Source organism: Pinus tabuliformis, chromosome 3_2 (genome assembly GCF_031772625.1).
Source record: "Pinus tabuliformis cultivar Carrire ecotype Pingquan chromosome 3_2, CPIR1, whole genome shotgun sequence".
Taxonomy (NCBI): domain Eukaryota; kingdom Viridiplantae; phylum Streptophyta; class Pinopsida; order Pinales; family Pinaceae; genus Pinus; species Pinus tabuliformis.
Window position 1 is genome coordinate 646610606 of NC_142302.1, and position 24189 is coordinate 646634794.

The 24189-nt window shown below is 38.2% G+C and overlaps 1 pseudogene; it reads left to right on the plus strand.

Annotated features, from left to right (window-relative positions):
* The window catches only part of LOC149182280 (cysteine proteinase COT44 pseudogene), a 33493-nt pseudogene extending 9672 nt beyond the window's left edge, over nucleotides 1-23821 (plus strand).
* The last annotated feature ends 368 nt before the right edge of the window (nucleotides 23822-24189 follow it).

A 24189-nucleotide genomic window follows, 5' to 3' on the forward strand; every position in this document is an offset into this window, starting at 1 on the left:
GAGCTTGGAAGTGCCTTCAAACTTTCTGTATTCTTTTCTTTTGCTTGGATTGAAGCTGGAGCATTGTTTTCAGTCAAGAAAGCAAGTGGACTGTGGAAGCGTAATAGAAAAGTTTTGGTTTGCAGCAAGAGCGTTATCAATGGCTGGAGGTAATTTATTTTTACTGGGCATTAAACCTTCATTCCAGTTTTACGATTCTTTAAGTTTTTATTCCGCATATAGAATCGTTGTTAAATAATAACAAGCTATAGTCATACGCTTGAGGAGATTTCATGGAGAAGATAGGGAGATAACAAAGTTAAAACAAAGATATAAAGGGAGGAAACAAATTAAAAAAAGGAAGGGCACAAGTCAAAAGCGAGGATGCAGAGCAAACAAAAACCAAGGATACAAGTCGAAAAACGACTTGTCGGTCAAGAATATTTGATTTGCTTAGAGGCAAAGATAAAAAAAAAAAGAGCCAGAGTTCTTTAAGGAAGGATCCTACATAACTTTAAAGTCAAGGTGACAAAGTTTTAGAAATTTCTTGAGCAGCTGAGCCGCAGGGTTGAGCTACCCAATAAATACAACTCGGACCTGTGTTTCTTGATCCTAAACTAAAGCCTCTAATACTTAAGTGCAACTCAAACCTCTCGCACCTATGGTAGACCTGCAATAACTCTGACCTGTGGACATATTTGTGTGCTTGAACTTGTAAACATACATGTGATACTTGGACCTGTTCTGTGCAGTAAGTTTGAGATATTGAGAAACTCGGACCTGTGGATAAATTGAATTCAAACCTGTGAAACTTTGACAAACTTCTCTCTTTTGATATAACCCTTTGAATTTGTAACAATTCTGGAGCAATTCTGACTCAAAAATGTGACAGAGAAAAGCAAGTCTTGAAGTATATATTTGCTACAAGAAGCAAAATTATGAGAAAAGTGTTATGTGAGAAATTTTTTGTAGTATATGTCTAAACAAATTCTTATGTGTAATAGACGAATCGAAGCAAGAATGTGAGGCGAAAGTCTCTTGGGTTTTTGTTATATTTTTCACGGGATTTTTGGAGCCTTTTTGGACAAACTTCTGACCTCTTTTGTAGCAGAGAGTTCTATCAAAATGGACCATTTCACCATCAATGTAGACCCTCTTGAGGATTATTGAAGAATACACCTTTGAAGTCTTATAGAAGACCTATTTAGGGCAATGGTTCGAAGTTTCAGAGCAGGTTTTGGGAGTCATTTGAAGCAACTTAGTGACAAACTTGAAGGCATTGTTTGATGAGTTACTTCAGAGAAATCTAGAAGACACTTGTAGAATTTGAAAGTATTCTTGGAAGACATTGATATATGATTGAAGCCCTCATGGAGTAACCTTGGAGAAGACTGATTGGATATCATGAAGAGTTGTGAAGACACGTTTTGTGGTTGATAAAGTTTTCATTAATGAGCTAAGAGAGGGCATTGTTGAAGGTACTTGAAGATACTACTAAGGCTTGTTTTAGAAGACACTGGAGTCATTAAAGAACCATTAAATCCATATTGAAGATATGAAGCAGTGGGTTGGAGCCCTAGAGGATAGGAGTCCTCAAAAATATCAGGTTGGAGCATGTACCAGTGGAGAGGGTTGGAGCCTCATAAAACAAGGCTGGAGCCTTTTAGAAGATAGGGTTGGAGCCTTGTGAAGTCCAAGTTGTCGCTTGGTAAAGTATAGGTTGGAGCCTTGTGGATTGGAGATTAATGTCTTCATCTAGGGTTGGAGATCTAAACATTATTGCATTTGATTTATTGTAAAAAAACGTATTGTAGATCTCAATATTTCTAATTAATAAAATTATTATTCTATCATTATTCATTCTATGCTCTTATTATAAGTGGCCTTAACTGGTAAAAAATAAAAATTGTAAAAGAAATACTAACTGACCCCCCTCATTTAGTATTTCCAACACTAAATAAGCTTCAAATTCCAAGGAAATATTGAATGGAGTTCCTCTAGAGGAAGTTTTAATGGAGTTCAACATGAATTTGAAGATGAGAAGATTTTCCCTTTCCCTAGAATCACTTGGAACTATCAAAGCCTCTCCTTTGTAGACTATGTAGTTGAGCAGTCTGAAGGTGAAATGGTGAAAGAGATCGGTGTAAGCAAAATTCCCAAGAAATTTAGAAGAAACGTGAATAAGAAGATTCACAATGAGAAAGAAGAAAAAGAAAAGGAATTAGGATCTCAGACCACTCTTGAGGTTTCTCTCCAAGGAAAGCCAAGGATAACTAGAAATGGAAGAGAGATGGTCCCTGTTTAAGGGGGGAACCTTAAAAGCTTTAGTAAATGATGAAGATAGTCTCCTAGAATTTTAGAGGAATAGGGAGTGAAAAAAATCTCTCAAAAGTAAAAAGTTTAATGAAAAAGGAAAACCCCCAAATCCTTCTCCTCTAGAAGACAAATTTGGGGGGGGGGGGGGGGGGGGGGGGGGGGTGGTGGTGGGGCAGGGCAGGGGGGGAGGGGGAATGAAGCCCTCCAATAGAGAGATATTATGGAAAGAAATTAAACTTTCAATGATTGGATTGTGAGAGACCTATAAAGGTGTTTTCACATTATGGTAAAATGCAGTGTTTAATTGATTTTAGAAAAATAATTTAAGCATTGGCTGGCCACTTGTCTTCTCCACATTCCTAGTAATGAGGCATGCATTATTGTCAATGTTTATGTACAAGTAGTCTATCAAGAAAAAATATTCTTGGAATTCATTAATCATCCACGATGAAGCCTGGTTTAGAAGAAAACATATTATTGGTTGTGATTTTAATACCACTATACACTCCTAGGAAGAAAAGCGGGGAGCCCAATCCAGGATCCTTTTCGAAAAAAAAAATGAAGACCTTCTTTCTTATCACTTTCTCATTGATGTTCATTCGACCTATCACAAGTATACATGGGGAAATAAACAAATTAGACATAGCAACATAGAAGATAGGTTGGATCGATTCCTAATTGGTAGCGACTTTCTAGATTAAAGGTTTTCTTTCTTTTCAAATATATTGGCTTGGGGTGGCTCAAATCATAGGCCAATATTGTTGTGCATCATCCCTTAAGAATATTGTGCCCCCCTTCCCTCCTACTTCAACTGTAAATGGTTGAGTTCCATTGGATTTTATGAAATGTTTCTCAAGTGTAGGAAGGTTGGGTCTTGGGCTTCCTTGTCTTCATTTGGGAACAAAAAAGAAAAAGGAAAAATTAATAAATTGGGTTAAAGAAATTTATATGGACATATTAAATATTTTTGTCTCCACTAACAAAGATTGGAAGAAGTCCAAACAATAATGGATCATGAGAAAATTGCTAAGGAAATCTTGCATGAAGAGGCTCAAGAGTTTAATATGCTACATAAGGCCTTGAGGCAGTAGGATGTGACAAGGTGTCTAAAGTATCGAAGTATTTGGTTGAGGGTTAAGGATCCAAACTGAGAAATTTTCCATCACCAAGGAAAGATGAGGAAATGGAGAGGCAACATCAAGTCTATCACAATAGATGGAGTGGTCCTAGACTCTTATGGAAAAATTAAAGAAGTAGCGTTTGACCATTTTGCAAACCTGTATAAGGACCCACAATAGGGAAATCAAGAAGCAAGGGAAGACATGTTGGCTCACATTCCTACTTTGTTGAAAAAATAAGGATAATAAAATCATGACTTATACAATTTTAGAGGAAGAGGCTTGGAAATCTCTTGGATCAATGGAACAGGACAAATCTCTTGGTCTTGATGGTTTCTAAAATTACTTTTACTAATCCTTTTGGCATATTATAATGTTTGATTTCTATCAAATGGTGTATTTGTTTTTTTAAGCACATGCGATGGTGGGTGGGATTAACTACTCCTTCATAGCTTTCATTCCAAAAGAGTTCATTCCTACCTCCTTTGCACGATTCCAACCCATCTCTTCTTGTAAGGTTTTATATAATATCATTTCAAAAATTATATCAAGTAGACTTAAACCTCTCCTACCCAACATCATTTCAGAGAACCAAGGGGGATTTGTTGAAAATCACCAAATTATTGATAATATCGTCCTACTTCAAGAGATTATTCACTCAATTAAACTCAAAGGGGAGAAAGGGATGATTACAAAGTTATACATAGCTAATGCCTTCATTTGAATCAAATATTTGGTCCTTTTCCAAGTATGGGAAGGCTTGGGTTTAATAAAACATTTACAAATTGGATAACACTATACATTTTAAGCCCATGGATGACTCCTCTAGTCAATGGTAGGTCTACTATTTTTTTCAAAGCCTCTAGGGGCATTAGACAAGGATGTTCTCTTTCCCTATACTCATACATCTTATTAGTATATCCATTAAGCAGAAGATTTTGATCGAAAATAAGGATTCGGGCTTTGTTACGTATTTGATTTATGTGGGGGTTTAAAAGCATTAACTATTCTCAAATTTTTTATGACACCTTACTATTGGGAGGCACCTCTATACTAATTTCGTCAATACTCAAAAATATGTTGGACAAATTTGTGGTAAGCTCTAGAGGTTTGATAAATACTAGAAAAATCTAGCTCCATACTTGGAATGTCAGTAATTTAGTTCAAAATTAGCTTCTTATAGTGATGGGTTTCACAGTTTTCAAACCTTTGAAAGAATTTAAATATAATAGAATGCCTATTTCTCTTAATCTCTTTCTTCATCCATCTTGGTAGCCTCTAATTTTGGGATTCAAGGCCAAATTTGCATTTATCAATTGATTTAATCCTTTTGACCCCTGTAGGGGCAAGAGCTTGAATGGCTCGGGAGATTATAAATCTCTTGTGGCAGGGAGGGAGGTTAAACATGAAAAAGTTTCATCTTGTAAAATGGGTTATTTTCAAAACCAAAAAAGTTCAAGGGGAACTTGGAATCAAGGGTCCTCTTCTTATGAATGTGGTCTTGGAAGCTACACATCTTTGGAGGCTAATAATTTGCAAAGAAGAATGGTGCAAGAGAGTAATCTAATAAAAAAAATTAATGTGGATAGAAGATACTTTTTCATTAGGTAACATGCTTATGGGGAGGTTCCTCGATTTTCAGGCTTCTATGCTCAACCCTTCCCCTTATCATATCCTTATCATCTCGGATCCTAGGAAGTTGTGACTATATTAATATTTCGAAAGATAGTATCATGGGACATCAACCTCTCTCGTTTAATCCATCCCTGCTCCCTTTATGAGTCTGGTTAGCTGATCAAAATAAATCTCTTTTATTTGATGTTTCCACTAGCGTGAAGACAGTCTTTCGAGGAAGTGCGACTTTGGAGCTTCCTATAATTCTCCTCCCTAGTGACCCCCTTGGACTTCCCAAGAATATTGGGATGAGTTACTTTCAATTAACCCAACCTCCATGGTATCATTATGAATATGTGGTTACAAATTTCCTTCTCACCCATAGTGTGTATAAATCAATTTGGAACACCCATTTGACATTTGGGCTCCTTAACTCTTGCCACATCAACAAGGATTTTCCACATGGTACCCATGTGGCACTGCCACATCACCTAAGGTCCACCATGGTTCCTACCACATCATAACGCCACAGTGTCACCATGATATCATGCCACCACCCCGAGAGTGTTCTACTCTAATGTCTACATTGTGACATAATTTATTACCAATCAAGTAACGAAGATAATATTTGTCCCATGGATTTTGTCTACTTTGTGGCTTATGTCTACTTTGTGCCCCGTAGTAGAAAGGCACTACAAAATACCTTTGTAGTATCGATCTTTATGGTGAGATGGATCCTAGCCATGTGTCCTACCATGTCAACAACACATAGCACCCCCACGCTAGGTGGCACAAAATACCATTACCACATGTCACTTAATGCCACGTAGCATAGTCCTCCATATCACTCACTTCTTTAATGTCTTGATTATTTCATACTGACATTAGGGTGAAGTCACTTTGCCAAGTGGCACCCTCTCATGATGCCAGATGTCAACCAAAATCCTGCCACATGGCCCTCCAAAAGGCCATGTCTACCTACCACATGTCATGTTAACAACTTGCCATATAGGAAACCTCACCATGTCATAGGTACATGTCATCCATGTTCCATGTGGCATCTTTCAAATCAGTGTTTGTCATGTGTCCCATCGGGGCCTAGACCTCCATGCTAAAAAATACATTCCCATTTAAACATAGATAGGTTTTTCCTATCATGTCCTTCAACAACAGTGCCAAGACACCCACACTGGGAAGGAATATACCATTGTCTCACCTTTGTGACATGACAAGAATTATTTCTGGAAGACAACAAACATTTTCCCTTCCTGTACCTTCTGTCAATTGTGCCCACTTTCCCTATAGCCCCTTGGTAATCATGGCATGTCGTGATGTAAATAAACCATGACAAGTAATAGGGACTTTCCTGTCCCATGTTCTCATTAACTCCTGGCCTCCTGTCATTCTATGGGTTTTGTCTATAAACATTAATATTCTCATTCCATATATGCACATATTTGTTCCCTAGGACATAAATGTATCTATCTCTAGATGAACATTTATAATCTTTTGTAGGCTCTAACTCTAGAGTAATTCTAATAGGGCTCACTCGTCCCGAGAGCGAGCCTGTTGTTCAACGACAACCTGGATTAGATGTATTAAGGGCTTCAATGACTTACGAAGCTACTCTTTGTGACGAGCAATGCTCATCACCAAGATTACGATAGGGATGAATCCTCATTCCCATGCCAACATTCCTAGCATTAAACATGGCCATAAAAAGGAAATAAAACTGTCAACATGCTTATAAACATGCATAGAACTCAGCTAGATATAAGTCAAACAAAATTATGACTTTAGATACACGATAGTCCCTTAATCACATAATGTATCCAATAGGGACTATCATATCCATTGATATAACATGCCACACATAACATCAAAAACAAACTTTCACTAGTCCATAAATAATAGATATCCATGAAATTCATGATATAATAAACAATAGAAATCACACCCACTGATAATCAGTTAAACTCAACAAATAGCCATACATGTTATGTAATTAACCTTGCACTCAAGAAAGTATCAATAGTCATAAGGATCTGCAAGTCCCTTTCAAACCATGAGAATAGTCACATATGCATCTCATTAAAGGAAACCCGAAATAACACCATTCCTCCATAAGAAATATTGATACATTCATTGTGATAACCCATAACAACATCATTTAACATTCATAATGTAACAGAAGCATAATTAGATACACTTATATGTACAACTTAATGACTGGAGATTGAGGGAGGGGCTTCAGTCCTCAACCCAATCATAGGCCAACTACACTACAATATTTCTTGTAGCTAACCACTGTCAAGATAGATTTAGAGTCTCATGAGGTGATTTCTTAGGAGTATTATCACTAATAACTATTCAATAGATGGTACCAAGAATATTTCACTTTCTAGGTGGTTTATCAACTGCCCCCAACAGTAACACCAAAATGACTCTCTAACTAGTAGAAAATAAAAGGCTCATTGAGTTATAAATTAGCTCCAGGTGAATGAACACATTATCTAGGTGGTTTATCAACTAGCTTCTCTAAGCTAACATTGTAGGAGTCGTGAGCCCATCATACAGGAGGTTTATCAGCTGATTGATCTAACAAATAAGTTTTTTACTATCCCAAAGGCCATCACTTAGTGGTTTATATGTCCTTTCAACTAGTATCTAAGTGTATCAACCTTTCATGTGGTTTATTAGCTCCAACTAACACTCCAGTGGTTATCAACCCCAAGGCTAGCATTGAGTGTTTCAACTCCACTGAACTCTCCCTAGCCAACTAAATCACAAGAATACACTCTAACCTCAACAAAACAGAGGGATTGTTATCCCAAACATAGAACATAGGCTATAATAGGTTATATCTCCCTAGCATATCCATGTCCACTGCCAATCTCAAGCTCTATGTTCTCTTTCCTTTCACATTTGTTGTTCTTTCTTTTTCTCAGCAGGCTCTCCCTTTCTTAACACCAATACATAGTCTATCTGCTTTTCTATGTGTATTTCCTCTCTTCCTTTCCACACCTTGTCTCTTGTAGGGCTTTATTTCTTGTACTTTTCCATGCATGTTGACCATGCCTATGATTTCCATGAGAACCAAGATTTCATGGCTTTTCCTTCACTCAGGAAGCCCACTGCTAAATTCAATGTTGCACCAACAATGTGATAAATCCATTTGGGATATAAGTGGTGAAATAAGTACAATGGCTTGGGTTTATAAGCAACTCCTCCTTCTCAGGATTTTAAATCTATGTCCACATTCCTCAACTTGTCAATGTTTTACATTTGCACATTATTTACATGAACTAAAGTTCATAGAAATATTTATAAGAGGGATAGAAAAAGGGTTATCATACACCCCACCCCCTAGAGGAACATCGTCCTTGATGTGCTATATGCGAACACAACATTTAACAATGTTCTATTCCTAAAAAAAAAATTCAACAATGCTCTATACCTAAGAACAAAATTCAATAGTGAGCCCTATATATACACAACACTTTGATATTAATTTACATAAGGGATAGGAATTGGTAAGATATCCTTATTCATTCAGGAATTTTCCAAGTATCCTTATTTGATTCATTGTCCTACTTGATCACTTAATTTCATAGTGTGACCCACCTCTAATGTCTAGCCATGCCATCTCCTGCCCTCAATTCTCCTTTAGGGAAGAAATTCATCTCATTTCTTCCTGAGACACACTCGTTGCATCTTTGATCCCAATCATTATGCACAAGATTCCTAGAAACAAGTTCACTTTCCAATTCTGACATTCCCTCCTCTGCTTCCTCATTCCCTTGGGTGATTTGTTACCACTTCCATGAAGTCACTCAACTTACAAGTTCTAGCATCCCCTTCTCTACTTCCTCAGTCCCTCAGGTGATCCATCCCTTGGCATGGCTTCCACACACAGGAATAATTTTCTCAGCCAAGGCATCCCTCTAGCTTTCTTTAATAACAAAACACGTGTCATATCATACCTCATGGTGATGAACATATATCACAAGGTTCCAGTGTCACCACAATGGCCTACTTCCTGAAGTATTCAACTCCATCACATTGTTTCACACTCTAATATCATTAAGTTGATTTTGTTTTCCTTGCATCCAACCTCATTTATTTGTACAAGATAGTTCAATAGTTCTTATAAATCATAAGCATATGAGACTTATGAGTTCCATCATAAGGGTTTACAAATAAATTTAGACATACCTTCATCAGTAGTTCTGTTTATGAATTCAACCACAAAATTTTAAATCAGTTCAAACCATAGCTTCAATGGAGAAATTCTTTGAACTAGAAATTAATACTTATCTCCTTAGTTACTCTTTGCTTTCTTGGATTTACAACCACATAGTGGTTTACCAGCTCCAAGACAAGCACTCAATGGTGTATATGCCCCATAGCTCCATGTGATATTTAGTTTTATCTTTTTTGAATCAACTCCACGTCATCTTCAAACAACTCCGTCTTTAAATCTAACTTACTTAGTGCTTTCATCCCCAAGGAAAGCACTCATATATAGTTATACTGCTCCACACATTCTATTCATACAAGTCCAAACAAGCCCCCCCCCCTCTCACTAACCACCCAGTGAGTGTAGGCACTACCATCTAGATAGTTTTTTGTTGAAAAGAATATTATTTACCACAACAACTCCCATGTCATCACAAATCCAATATAACCACAACTCCATTATCATCACAATTCCCATATCATCACACCTCCTACAAAGCAAGAGTTATTACTTGACATTTATATAAGTGGATAGCTATAAAAATTTTCTTAAGCTATTTCCTGAGCTATGGTTTTGACAAAAAAATTAGTTTGACCTCTCTTTTACTTTCTGAGTTTTTACTTGTCTTAGTTGTTCCACTTGCTTGTTCAAATCATGAGTGTATATTATATTTATCAGGCCATGATGACATATTTCATGAAGTAACAAATGGTCTAGGTCTAACTTTGGTAGACATTTTTCAGCAAACTTTGATGAAGAAAATAAGGCAAATTCATTTTATTGAAACTTGCTAAATGACACAAAAATATCATGTGATATAAATAATATTTAGAGTACATTCCTTCAAAGGTAAAGAAGAGTTACACAGTCCTTAGAGCACTAGACCATTCAAGATTCAACATGTTCTAGGGGACTCCTGTTACAGGGAAAAGTGTCTACTCAGAACTACTTATCCCACTAAGGTGTGATAGCTACCTTAGAAACAAACAAAGTAAAGCTACTTTCGTTTTTCCTTTATAAAGTATAGATAGAGAGGAACAAAGAAGACCAACCTCTGTCTTGCGCTAATCTCCTAGTTTGATTCCTCTCTTCCTTGATAGTCTTTCGCTACTTGTTCCCTTGCACGCCCAGCTTCACAGAGTACCTGTAAGATCATAGTAGCATAGCACTATACAAAGACATGGATCTATAATCATAAACAATCTAGGATCAGATGTAAAGTGACCATACAAATGCAACAAACATAAATGACACAAGAGTATGGAGGAAAACTTGAATAGCTTTTATTGATAAACAAGAAAAAGCCAAGAGGAGTTACAACCAGTTGTTCTGACCCAGCATCAACCTCTCAGCAAGGAAGCCCCTCTTCACCTCATACAAAGCTTAGATCACCCAACAATCTGATGTTTTTCTCAAGAAACCAACAACAATTCCTTACAATATGCAAAATTCCAGCCTCTGGATCTCTGGGATGAGGGATCCATATATAGATATCTGTAAGGGAGATGAGTCAGCTTGTGATTTTATTAGTGTCTTCCCTCTGATAGTTCTTGCTTCCACTTGGAGATTGATGATCTCTTACTCATCCTTGGTCGAATTCAGAGAGGCAAGTGTCATAGGAGAAGTTTCTGGAAGCTTCCATTGCCTCTCCACCTCGCGGAATGACACTGCCATTTGTCATTTCCCGCCCATCGCACCCCATAGAAGGGAATTTTGAAATGCAATGCACCCACACAGTGTACTTAGGTGAGATGCAACGCACTTGGCCTGTGGAGCAGCTGAAATGATCCTGTTTTGACCAATTCTGAGCAGTTTTTCATGGAGAACTTCTGGGAGAAGCTGTAATCAGTTGACCTTGTTCGTTTAGGGGTTATAACAACACTTTTAGGGACTTAGGAGCCCTTGGTTTATGGACATTTCATGCTTGGGGTTGCAGTGCCCAAAAATGTCTATAACAACTCCTACATTCTAGACTTGGCCTTGACAGTCCTCCTTCAAGAACAAGTTTATTTCCACGTTCTGTAGTCTCTACTTTTTAAACCATCTTTTGCCCTCAGTAGGAAAACCTATGGCCTCTGCAATGGATTCCTTGGTGGTTGGAGACTGTATGGATGTTATTCATTATTTTATTCCATCAAAAGGATGTATAAAGTCATGAAATCAACTCAAGTTATATCTGTTGTAGCGATGAAAGACTGATTCCCAACCTACATTTCGAAATAGTGACAACAATTTTGGATAAACCTCAAAATACATTCCATTTGGCTCAAATCGTTTTACATGGAATGATCTTCCCATCTTTAAAATGCTTTGACGTTGTAAATAATTCCACAACCTTCAATCCTCTTGGTCAGATGTTGTAAACCCTGCCACAAACTTAATGCACACTGTAAATGGTTTTCTGGGAATGTTGTAAATCACCATTTAGGGAAAATTGTGCATTTTTAGGGTTTGATTTTAAACTTCTTTATTATGCCTCAAAATTTTGCTAAATGTCATATCAAGGATAACAAGGGATAAAAATTTGTGAAAAACAGCTTAGGCATTTGAAATTATAGGCATAGCAGCTTGCAAGCATAATTTTTAATTTTTCGTATGAGCATTACGAAAATATTTCACAGCCCCAACTATAGGCTTGCGATAGGTTGATTTCATTGCAAAAAATTGGGGAATGCTTAGGATTGGGTGAAATAACTTGTTTAGACATGTTCATAAGCTTATATTGAAATTTCCACGAAATTGTTTTGATAGGCCCTTACACCCTTGGTTCTAACACCAAACATGTCATTCATATTATCATCAATTTTTTAAGATCATTAATTAATCATCCTTCCACTAGAATGATTCTCGACATGACTTTCAAATGGAATGGCATCATATACATTCATTCTAGTAGACTAATACGTCAAAACTTTGAAATTCATATCTTTAAAATCATTAGCATTTTAATTCTCCATTTCACTCAACAAGAATTGCAAAAATAATTACAATATTTCTTACCAAAGGATCCCCCTGCCTTCACCATACCACTACCTGGTATCCATTCCAGCATGCATTAATTTTAAACTATAGTTCTCAACTTCAGTTAAAGGAACTCTTACCCAATTCCTTTCCTTTACCCTTTTACCCGGGCTTCTTTCCTGACTTATTTACTTGGTTTACAATACTAATACTTTTAGCTAAAATCCTTTTAAATGTATAGCTATTTGGAAAAATTTCTATTGTTACAATCTTTAATAGTTCCTGAAATGATCTTGGCCTCACAAATTAGTCATAATTTCATCAACTCGGGAATTCATGGATTTCAATGAAAACCTCATAAAGGACACTTCATATGCATTCGATTCCAACATGTCTTCATCCATGCTAAGAATACACTATCAATTCCTATCCTTTATCATTTTCATTCATGCTCACAACAAATATCAAGAGCATAAACATAACATAGTAATAATGATGATTATCAGCAATGGGTATCCATTACCCACTTTCCCATTGGTGTTCCATAAATCATGGAATCCATTAAGTAACCTCATTATGCTACCTAAAGCATGGTAATTACCATATCTTCAATATCATTCACACAATGATCATATTTTATAGATTAATTACTCATCTTACTACTACGATGGTTCTCAACTAATGGCATTTAGAACTAATTGACATCCTTGTAACTTTATTTCACCTTCTCATATTTCTCATGATCGTAAAAGATAGAATACACATATATGTATATATATCATGCACAATTTTCAGTTACATGAACTCCCTTCTTATGCTATTTTCATCACTATCATGTCATTGTCCATTTTACTCATGTAGTCCCAACTAGTCCACCTAGTTTTTATGTCATCTTTTTTTCACTCCACTGTTATTTATCTTATATAAAAGGTTTAATTAGGGTCTTGCACTTCTAGTTTGGTTGTATTCATATCTTCCCTAGAGCTCCTTTTATTTCCTTCTCACACCCAACAAATAAACCAGGACCAAACCAAAAAAGGAAAGAAGAAAGAAGAAATGAGAAACAATGAAAATACCACAATGTTGATACATAATAACTACAAAATGTAGCATGGCCATGGTCATAGTCAATAGTACAAAAAACAAAATATGAATTCAACAATAACAACAAATATATGCAAAACATTCCCATCATTCATTTATATCACAACAACTCAATCACTTGAGTTCTAGTGTTCAGTGTATCCATCGCCAATATATGCACAAAGTTTTAGTCAAATTCTTTCCTAAGGTTTATGGAAACCTCAAAATTCCAACATCCCTCAAAATAGTTCAAGAAAATATTTTTTAGTATCTTAGAGAGCTTGAGGGGATGCTCCCTCATCTCTTTATGTATTACAGATTTTTGGTTCATGTGCTTGGAATTCACATGGATGACTCTTCTTCTTCTTTCATTGTTTGTTAGGATATTATTTCTTTATATGTGCCTCTCCATAGTGCCAACATGAAATTGACTTTATTTTCTCTCAACCTTATAATGTCCCTTTCTAGCCTTGTCAGCGTGAAATCCCTCTATATCCCCAAAGGTTGATGCTTGCTGCAACAAATCTCATTAGAGGAAATTTCAGTCTAAAAGTGGCCTTGCAAGGAAAAAATAATAAACTAATAGTTAAAATAATAAAATAAGAGTTATGAATTTTGGAGGGAAAATAAGAGAATTGTTTTTTTAATTGCATTTTTGGCTCATCTCCTTATAGCATTACTCAAATTTCAAGTGTAGACACTCATTGGATGCAAAATGAAATTCCATATCCAACGAGTATCCATTATGCATACTTTTGAGAAGAACTACATTGATAAAAAAATGAAGATACATTAAAAAAACATGTTCAACATGTTTTTTTAATGTATCTTCATTTTTTATCAATGTGAGTCTTCTCAAAAGTATGCATAATGGGTACTCGTTGGATGTGAAATTTAATTCCACATCCATCAAGTGTCTACACTTGCAATTTGTGTAAATATATAAGGAGATAAACCAAAAATATAATTAAAAAATAGTTTTTCTTCTTTTCCCTAAAAAATATTTACATGTACCTCTTTTAAAATTTAAAGGATTTTGATTGGTTTACATGTTACAATATGGAAATCACATGAAAAATTCATGGGCACTTTTAGGCTTAAATTTTCTCTAATGTGCATGTATGACAGGAATCTTAGCAGTATTTTGTTCAACCTTACCTGTTCTTTTTGCTTTGTCGCGAGCCTTTCATTCTCTTCCTTGCAACTCTTCAACTCAACTTTCAAGCTGTTGAAGGTTTCTACTCTATCAAGGGGAATTTCTCTTTCTTTTTCATGGTGGACTTGGTCCATGCTATGTTGCACCATACTGTTTTCCATGCTTTTATTTCTTGTTGCAAATGGATATTATTATGTGTTGTCACACACACATAGTTGTTAGTTACATCAACATAAACAAATTGACTTGTTACCTTGCCATGCCAACACCAAGCATGTTGATTTGTTGTTGTTCACACATCTAGGGTTCATGTCAACAACATATTCTAGGAATTAAAATATTTATAAGTATGTTTATATTCATATCATCACTAGGTTTTAAATCGCTCGTTTACCAAGACTACTAGCCAAAATAACTATAAGCTTAAAAATCAATTGGCAAACAAACTAACACATTTGAATCTGGCATTCCTATCCTTTCACAATTATAATATCAACACCAATATGCATACAACACACCATCTTCAATCAACATAATCATCAATCAAAATGCTAAAACCAACATCCACTTGCACATAACAAACAATCATCCTTTAAATGACACATAGTGTGGTATTCCACACTATAAACAAGGTATTTAGATTATCCTCCTAGGCCCATTCAGCCCAAGTGTTAAACATGGGAGCTTCGATACTCCAAATATTATCTCCAAAGGTCTAGTATAGAATCTTCATTTTCCATTTCATCTATCTTGAGCCCATCCAGTCCAAGTGTTGGATCTGGATGCTCTGATACCACTCTGTAACACTCCCTCTAACCCACTTAGACTTCCCAATTCTAGTGGGAGGTGTTACTTTCAATTAACCCAACTTCCATGGTCTCATTTGAATATGGGGTTACAAAATTCCTTCTCACCAAAGTGTTTAAAACTCACTTTGGATGACACCATCATGTTTAGCTTGTCAAGAGCTTTACGATGATATAAACGTTTCATTGATCCAACCTATAAATTGAACTATATCCCTATTGATGGTGCTGGACCCACCAACATGTCAAGGGATCTCCCCAGTAAGAAGTCCCAACTAGACCTCAGACTGTTTGGTGTAGGAGTCCCAGCACTGGGTCGTACAGTATCACCTTGACCGCGATTGCGCGTAGAGGCAAGCAGGATGTCCTTGTTGCTAGAAAGGGTGTGACCAGCAAAACAAGCCAAGGAAGGTTCATGAAGGGTACTAACACATGGAAGGTGGAATGAGTGCACCCCTTGGAAACCTGTGGAAACACGTAGCTTGGAAGGGAACACACGAGCAAAGATACATCACAAGCTGGAAGGGAGCTGAACCAACCATCCAAAGTGATAGTTAAACCAACAACACATCTCAACAAGATTTGTACATACATATATAGAAAGAGTCCATACATACATGCGTAAGAAAACAGATACATATATCATTAGTGTAACCAAGAAAATTGAAATACAATAACAACATATGCATGAAACATGCTGCCTTTGTTATATTAAGAGTGAAAGATCTAATCATACAATACAACGATGACCAACCACTAGTTCCAATAGTGGAACATTACAGTCATTGCTGCTTACTCCTCTAAAGAGATGTATAGCTCTGCACTATGGAGAAGCCAAGGCTCGTTACAATACACTCCAAGCTTTCTCTAAGATACTCCTATAGGAAGCTTGGCCACAGAAATCTTGTACAATGAGTTATGAGGTTCTATAAATAACAAAGGGTGGGGTGACCCTTGACATTCCCCTTTGTGACTCTTCACCTACCCTCATGACTCTTCAACTACTACTTGACTGTTACATTCGACCATGACACTTGGTCTTTCACTTTTACAAGATGTTACATTACAATTTTCGCATGTACCCATGTGAGACAAAATAGACTTGAGCAAGCCATGCAAGACATTATTATAACTCAGGAAATTGTGGGAAGACCAACTCTTCGACATCCTCGCGATGATTGACGGTGGCAAACTGATGCCAAGCTTGGTAGTATATGATGGTGTCTGCATGCCCAATTGTGATCTTGCTGAAAGCGAACTCTTGCATCTGTTGCATCTGAGTACACTAATATGGAACCTCTATCCAACTTGTCTGCTAATATGCGCATCATAGTCTTGAGTGCAGTTGGACCAACAACATACTTATGCATAGTATCTGTGCTGATCTCCAAGTCTGATCTGGTGGCTACACCCATCAACTCGTCGAAGTACATGTCTAGCTTCCTTCAAACTTGGTTCTTTGACTTTGCTTTAGTGAGCATACCAATAGATGGGATCGCGTGTGCATGCACAATGACATCCAAGTTTCTGAACACCCATGTATGTGAAGCCTGCAAACTGGTGATGAGCTGTGGGAGTTCCTCATAGTTCCGGATCTGACTCCGGATGCGTACCTTCAACTTTACCACCTTGGGCTTCATCATTTTTGGAAAATTCAATGGGGCTCCTTTGTATCTCATTTTCCATGTCTGCATGCAATCGAAAGAAGTATGAAGATTTGACAAGATGCATGCTCTCCTAGCACAACGTTGTTGCCAACCTTTGAGATGGAAAACTACCTTATGCACGGTAACGAAACTAGAATACAACATCTGCATGACTGTCTTAAGGGACGATACTTCATCCAGTATCGCTCTCTTCAACTCTGCTCTGGCGGATGATGTAACCTGTTCTCCTCCCTGCTTGGCCACTTGTAACTCCTTGGCCATGTGCTCGTTCTCTGCTATCAAGAATAGAAAAATCAAGCTCGTGGCCTCAGCATATGCTCTGGTAGCATTGGCCAATGTTGTTGGATGCTTGTACACATCAGATACGATCACTCATTCTACAAACTGCACAGGAGATGTGTGGACATCTAGAGTAGGCACTCTGTGCGATTGCACAACTTTGTGTTGTGACTCGTCGAAATATATGTTGTGCATCTCTGCTTCCAGATTGTCTTCAAGGATCTTTATGTCTCCTCGATCGCTTGGGACTTTCTCTACTTCTGGATTAGCCAGTGGGGTGATCTCTTGGTTATGAGGCATGATGTCTGTATCATGATATAACTCTGGTTGCACCACACCCATATCCATATTCTCTAGAAATTGTTCAATCTCTTGAGCTAAGTCCTGCTCCTGTGACTTCTCACCTTGTATACTCTGTGCCAGCTGCTCAGATGAGTCTATAACCTATGTGGGCATGATTTTAGCAATCTCTGCACACTGCACCTCCTACTATGTTTGTCCTTGTTGCGCTTCCTTCTCTCTTCTGCACAACTCCTGTTATTCCTGGAGTTGCTACTTCAAGTCTTGCAACTCCCTTTTTTGCTTCCTCTATCCTCATTTATCTCTTTGCCTTTGTGCCTTACTCTTTTCGAATTGTCACCTCTTAGCCTCAATCACTGAAGTTGCTTGCATTAATAGTGGATCTTCTTTGAACTGGCATATTTGTTCTTCCTTTGAGTTGTCATCAACCTTTCTCTTGCCTTTTTCATGCGCATGTCTGCTACCCTCTACTGCTGCTGATGATGGTGCTCTCCTGGATGCTACTTTGCGCTGCTTCGTTAACCATTCCACAGTTATTTCGACTGGTTCATTGAGCCTAGAGAATATTTGACAATATCTCCATAGGCCTTCCTCAGCCTAATGACCTGCCCCATGGATCCAAGGAAATTGCACTCTCACATAGTGGTCCTTTACAAAGCAATACGGGTTGTATGGATTGAAACTTTTGGTGCCAAAATTAAATCTTTTGAAATCTTCCGTCTCGGCATCATCATGCTTTAGATTATGTATCTTGTACAACTCGATCCGCAAAGGAAGAGCAAGTCAAGGTGCTTTCTTCTTCCTATGCAGTCTAGCTGAAAACCCTATCGTGATGTGATACGACACTTCTTGCATGATGAGCTTGTCCATGGAAAACTTCAGTAAAAAATGTGTAGGCTTCTCCATGTTGTACATCCGTATGAAGGTACTAAGGGGTGAGGCATACCAATCTGTTATGTCGACCAATGCCTCCATTTCTTCCTGCGACATGTAAGGTGGATCCTGCTCAAATATCATTTTGTACACTAGGGTGAAAAAGTGATCTAACAATTATGTCATGACTCCGCTGAAGCTGCATTCGGAGAACAATCTGCAATAAGTGTGCACATTAGTTTCTGAAGGTGTCCATGCCCACTTCAAGTCTGGGAACTGCTGACGAGCACAAATTGCATCCAGTATGTATGCGAATATGTATATCTATTCTTGCTGACCATTGGGTGGATGTCGAGCTTCTGTCACCTGTTCCTTCAACCTGAGAGCCAACATGTCGGACTAGTTGCATGACCTTCCTTCGCTGGTCAGTTGGTCCATCGCAATCACCCAGCTTTGCGGGAATGTCTCTATTCTCTCTTGGTCGTATAAGAGGCATGAAAATATAACCAAGTATTGATATGCCTTCCGTAGTATCTTCATCTTGTAAACCAGGCTGGGTGTTGTCCTGAACTTGGTTGGCTCTTTCACCCAACTCTTCAAGATATCTCTGGAGTTTGCGTTGTTGCATGTGTTGAAGGGTTTCTCCATTGTGATCATCAATTGTGGCAAGTGATACATATCCTAATAGTCCTTCCCCCTGAAAGTAGAAAGATTTGTCTCGCTAACACTGCTCAACATCATCGTCTTAGGATCAATGTGCGAGACAATCCAATGTATCATGTCCGCACATAGAAACACAGGATACCTACATGCAACCCAGTGCAAGCCAGATTTGTGGATGTTGACATAGACCCTACAGTCTTTTAGATCTTCCTCAAATGTGCCTGAGAATGTATCATTGATGTCCTACCATTGCAACCTAATATCTTTGTTTATGACCGACTTGGTGTCTTCATAAATGGGCAAGCTCAAAGACACTTGTTCAACTACATCTCCAGTTTCACTTCCAACGATGTCCTTTGACCCTGCTTTCGTGGAGGCCATTGTACCTATACTACTGAGATACGGATGAAAACCTGTTATCCCTGGAGAAATAGCAACACTCATGGCAAGAAATCTGTTAGTTGAAAGCTAAAACAAATCTGAGAACTGACATGCAACATACCTGGGTGACTGGAAGTAAAGATTGCACAATTTTCAATGAGACTATTGGACCTGTGCAATGCACAGTCCAATCTGCCTGTTGAGGGTTGAAACTGCGCAATGTTCAATTTCAGTCAGTAAGGTCATGCATGCGCAGAGATTGCATTGCACAATTTTCTGGGTTAGCAGGGCCCTCCCTCCCAAAATTGCACAATGCTAGCTTGGAAGTCAGTGCTAGCCAGGATTACACAATTTCTGGAGGGAAGGAAGATCCTTCACTTCCAAAAAAGTGCATTTCTGTCTACGTGAGGCAAGGTCCGGGACAAGGTAGCCCAGACCCATTGACGGGTGACTGAAAACATGAAGAGGTTTAAATGCATGGTGAGACTGAATGTGAGCAAGAGTGAATGATCATGCATGCAAATAGTAAATGAAAGATTTAGAAAATGGGAAAACATGCATGTGTGCGAAACGAGTCACTGCAACGACGACCATTAGCGCATAAACAATGTCATGCATGCGACAACAGTGAGATGAAAAAAAAAACTGAAACGATGCTTCTACAAGCTAATATACATTAAAATGACAACATGCATTCAACAAAACCAAGCAAACAACATTCGTAGAAAGAAAAATACGCAAAGCGATAGAAAAACAGAAAATGACATGAAAAGCAAACTTACCTGGAAAAAGTTGAGTTGAATGTGCCGAAGACTCCTAGATGTGTTGTGGGATGTCAGAGCTCCAAGATTGATGTGAGGAATGAGCTCTGCAGCGTCGAATAAATAAGTTTTAGGCTCATGACGTGCATGCCACAAATCTGGGAAATAGCAACACTTGGAGGGAAGTTTCTAAACTGATCATTGCATGTAACCTCCAGCTGCTAAAAATAGATCCCTAAAATTTAGGGATGCTTTTTGCATGTTCCTTTTGCTATTTTAGGAAAGAGAAGTCCATGCATAAAAATCAGGATTGTTCGGTCCCGAAGGGAACTGGTCAACCTGAAGGCACATGCAAGAGTCTACAAGACTGGGAGAGGGATTTGCACAGTTTCTAGGTTGAGCAGGGTTGGCTATCCCTCATGCATTGCACAATTTATGGGGTCAACAGGTCACTACCTCCCAGAATTGCGCAATTTCTGGATTGAGGCCCAGTGATTAGCTAGATTGCATACTTCTCTGAGGAAGGGTTGCCTAGTTGGATTATGCAATTCTGGAGCTTAGCAGGCAGCAGTAGAATTACGCAATTTCTGGAGGGAAGGTTGGTTCCCCTCCAGAATTGCGCAATTTTCTGAGTCAACATCTCAGCCAAAATTTTGCTTAACTTTGGAAAGGCAGCTTGTGAAGGGAAACAAGCACATTGACATGCACAGGTTGGCAAGCCTTTGAAACTCAGCTGAAGCCTATGTACTTGATAGTGCAAGACATGCTTCTAAGCATGGTTGGTAGGGAGGCTCCAAAATGAAGCTAAGGCAAAATTTTGGAGGGTGGTTGTAGCCGCTACAACAATGCCCATTTGATGTTTCGGCTCCTTAGGTCTCACCACATCAGCAGGGATTTTCGACGTGGCACCCACATGGCACCGACACCTTACCTGAGGTCCACCATGGAACTCACCACATTAGCACCATTGCACAATCATGCCACAACCTTGAGTGTGTTCTACTCTAATGTTCGCAACGCGGCGTAATTTATTCGTAGTTAGGTAATAGAGATAATATTCGTTCCATGGCTTCCATCTACTCCATTGATTCTATCTAATTGTGCCCTATAGTAGAAAGACATTATAAAATACCTCTTTAGTCCCAATCTACACAATGACATGACTCCCAACCATCTGTGCCACCATGATAACACCACGTAGCACCCCCACACCAAGTGGCACCACAAACACTGCCACGTGTCATTTAGTGCCATGTAACATAGGCTTCCATAACACTCAATTCTATAATGTATTCATGATGTCATGCTAACATCAAGGTGATGTTACTCTACCATGTGGCACCCCCTCATGATGTTGTGTCACCAAAAATCTTACCACATTTCCCTGTAAAAGGTCATGTCTTCCTGCCACATGTCACGTTGTTGGTATGCCACATCGGTAGCCTCAATATTTTATAGGTACACGGCATGCAAGTTCCACATGGCATCTTCCACCTCATCATAAGTCATGGGTCCCACTGGGTCCTTGACATCCTTGCTAAACAATACTTTCCAATTCAAATGCTGATAGGGTTTTCTTGTCGTGCCCTGCATCAACAATGAGACAAGAAAACCCTAACACCCCACCCACCCCGAATTCACTGATTTTGACATAATTACTAGGGTAAAAATGAGCTGAAAGTTACTATACATGACCCAAAATCCAATATCTAGTTATGGAAATGGGGTCCACTTGTCCAAACTTGCTCCAACACTTAGAGCCACATGATCACCCAGATGTCAAGCAATTTTCACTGGTGACCTTTTCCCTAAGCTGGAACCACTTTCTAACCTAGCTTACAACCCAGCCGCACACATGAAGCCCAGTCAGTGCAGTCAGAGGCCTCTAGTTGCATGTACAACCCATCCTCCATGAGGCTACAATCGATTTTTCCCAATTCTTTGCATATGGCCAGGGACTTTGTCCCAGAATTTTAGAGCTAGCCCACAAACCAATTGCCTAGAAATGGCCAGAACTTTATCAACAAAGTTCCTCAGTCTTCATATCATGTTTCTAAGCTTTGATCAAGCTCAAGCTTACACAAGACATGTTATATATTTATACAAACACTTGGTAAACATGGTACTTGTGGGTCATGAATGCATAATTTTTCATTGTTCATTAAATTCTTCAGAATAACAAACACATATTAGTTCATGCATCCATATAAAATATTCACTAGCTTGTTAACCATGAACAAGATCAATAACAAAGCACATCATATAATGATAAATCTATCATGCACGTGACCAACATTTAACCAGGATGAAGCAATGACAAACCAGTCACATAATCACACTATTGAGCCTTCGTTTTGGCCAGATTTTCACACTTTTTGTTGAATGACTCTATACCTGTACTGGATGTTTATAGTCATTATTATTCCTTTTATGTACTATTGGGCTATTAGCTAGAGGCATTTAGAGGTAACAGTGATTGATTTATAAATTCTTCTTGTTTGGTTAATTTTAAACTAATTTAATGTGAAGGTAGCATTAGTAATATACTCCCTTGGTGGTAGGTAAATAGTTCCTGTACTAGTAGTCCTGTACTAGCAGTTCCTGTACTAACAGTTCTTGTACCAATAGTGCAGGAACTGCAATGTCTCACCTCTGCGGTTTTTGCCAGATACTGTCAGCCTTGATTATGCACTAAACATGGCATTGTCTGCCTATGCTTATTACAACAGTCATCACTGATTCAATAAAAGATTTAGAGTCCCACAGCTACAAGCATCTCTCAATGCAGTCATGAAAGGTTTGGTGAAGTCGATAGCGTTAGATGTAATTTTTAAGGGATCAAGAATCATGGCTGATGAAGTACAGAAACGCAGACAATTCACTGGATGAGAAAAGCGAGATATTTATTGTTTTCAAGGATAAATTGCATTATATCGATGCGTAGAACTAGAGGAACCTGTCATACTAGCTGGGTCTTAATGAATTTGTAGATCTTACACACCAAGAATTCAAGGCAAGATATCTGGGAACCAGATTTGATGTCACAAGAAAGAGGAAGTCTCTGAGCCCTAGATACCAGTACAATGTTGGCAATACTTTGCCAGATAGTATGGATTGCAGAAAAAGGGGTCGTGGCAAAAGCGAAGAATCAAGCCGCTTGTGGAAGTTGTTGGGCATCCTCGGCAGTTGTAGTTGTGGAAGGTATAAACAAAATTGTGACGAATAATTTGATTACTCTGTCTAAACAAGAGTTGGTGGACTGTGATACTTCTTACAACCAAGGATGCAATGGTGGCTTGATGGACTATGCTTTTGAATTCATCATAAACAATGGAGGTATTGACAGCGACGAGGATTATCCTTACAAGGGTGTTGATTCCCAGTGCGACATAAATAGGAAAAATGCACCATCAATGACTATGAAGATGTGCCTCACAATGATGAGAAGGCACTTAAGAAGGTTGTAGAAAACCAACCCATCAGTGTGGCAATTGAAGCTGGTGGTCGTGACTTCCAATTCTATACAGCTGGTGTATTTACAGGCACATGTGGAACCAACCTGGACCATGGTCAGATGATGGGTTGGACTATTGGATTGTGAAAAACTCATGGGGATCATTGTGAAGATTATGACATTTTTATGGCTTTCATTATAAGCATACTTGTTGTATTCAATTTTGCTACATATGGCATCAAAAAGAAAGTGTCAAGTGGAAATAAGAATGCAGAGCTGAAGTCCAAGACCATAACATATAATTATGAGACTGAGCCTAAGGATGTTCACCAGTGCAGAAAGAATACATGGAGATAAAGTCAAACTACTTCTAGAAGCCACAGAGTCTTTAGCATCATGATTAAAATACATACACCCAAAAAATGCGTCTTGCACCCATTCGAACTCAGTAAAAATCAGATTTCCTTGTTTTAGTTCCAAATTAGTTTTAACAACCATGCTAAACTTGTACGCATAGATCCGAGTAATTGGGGCAGTG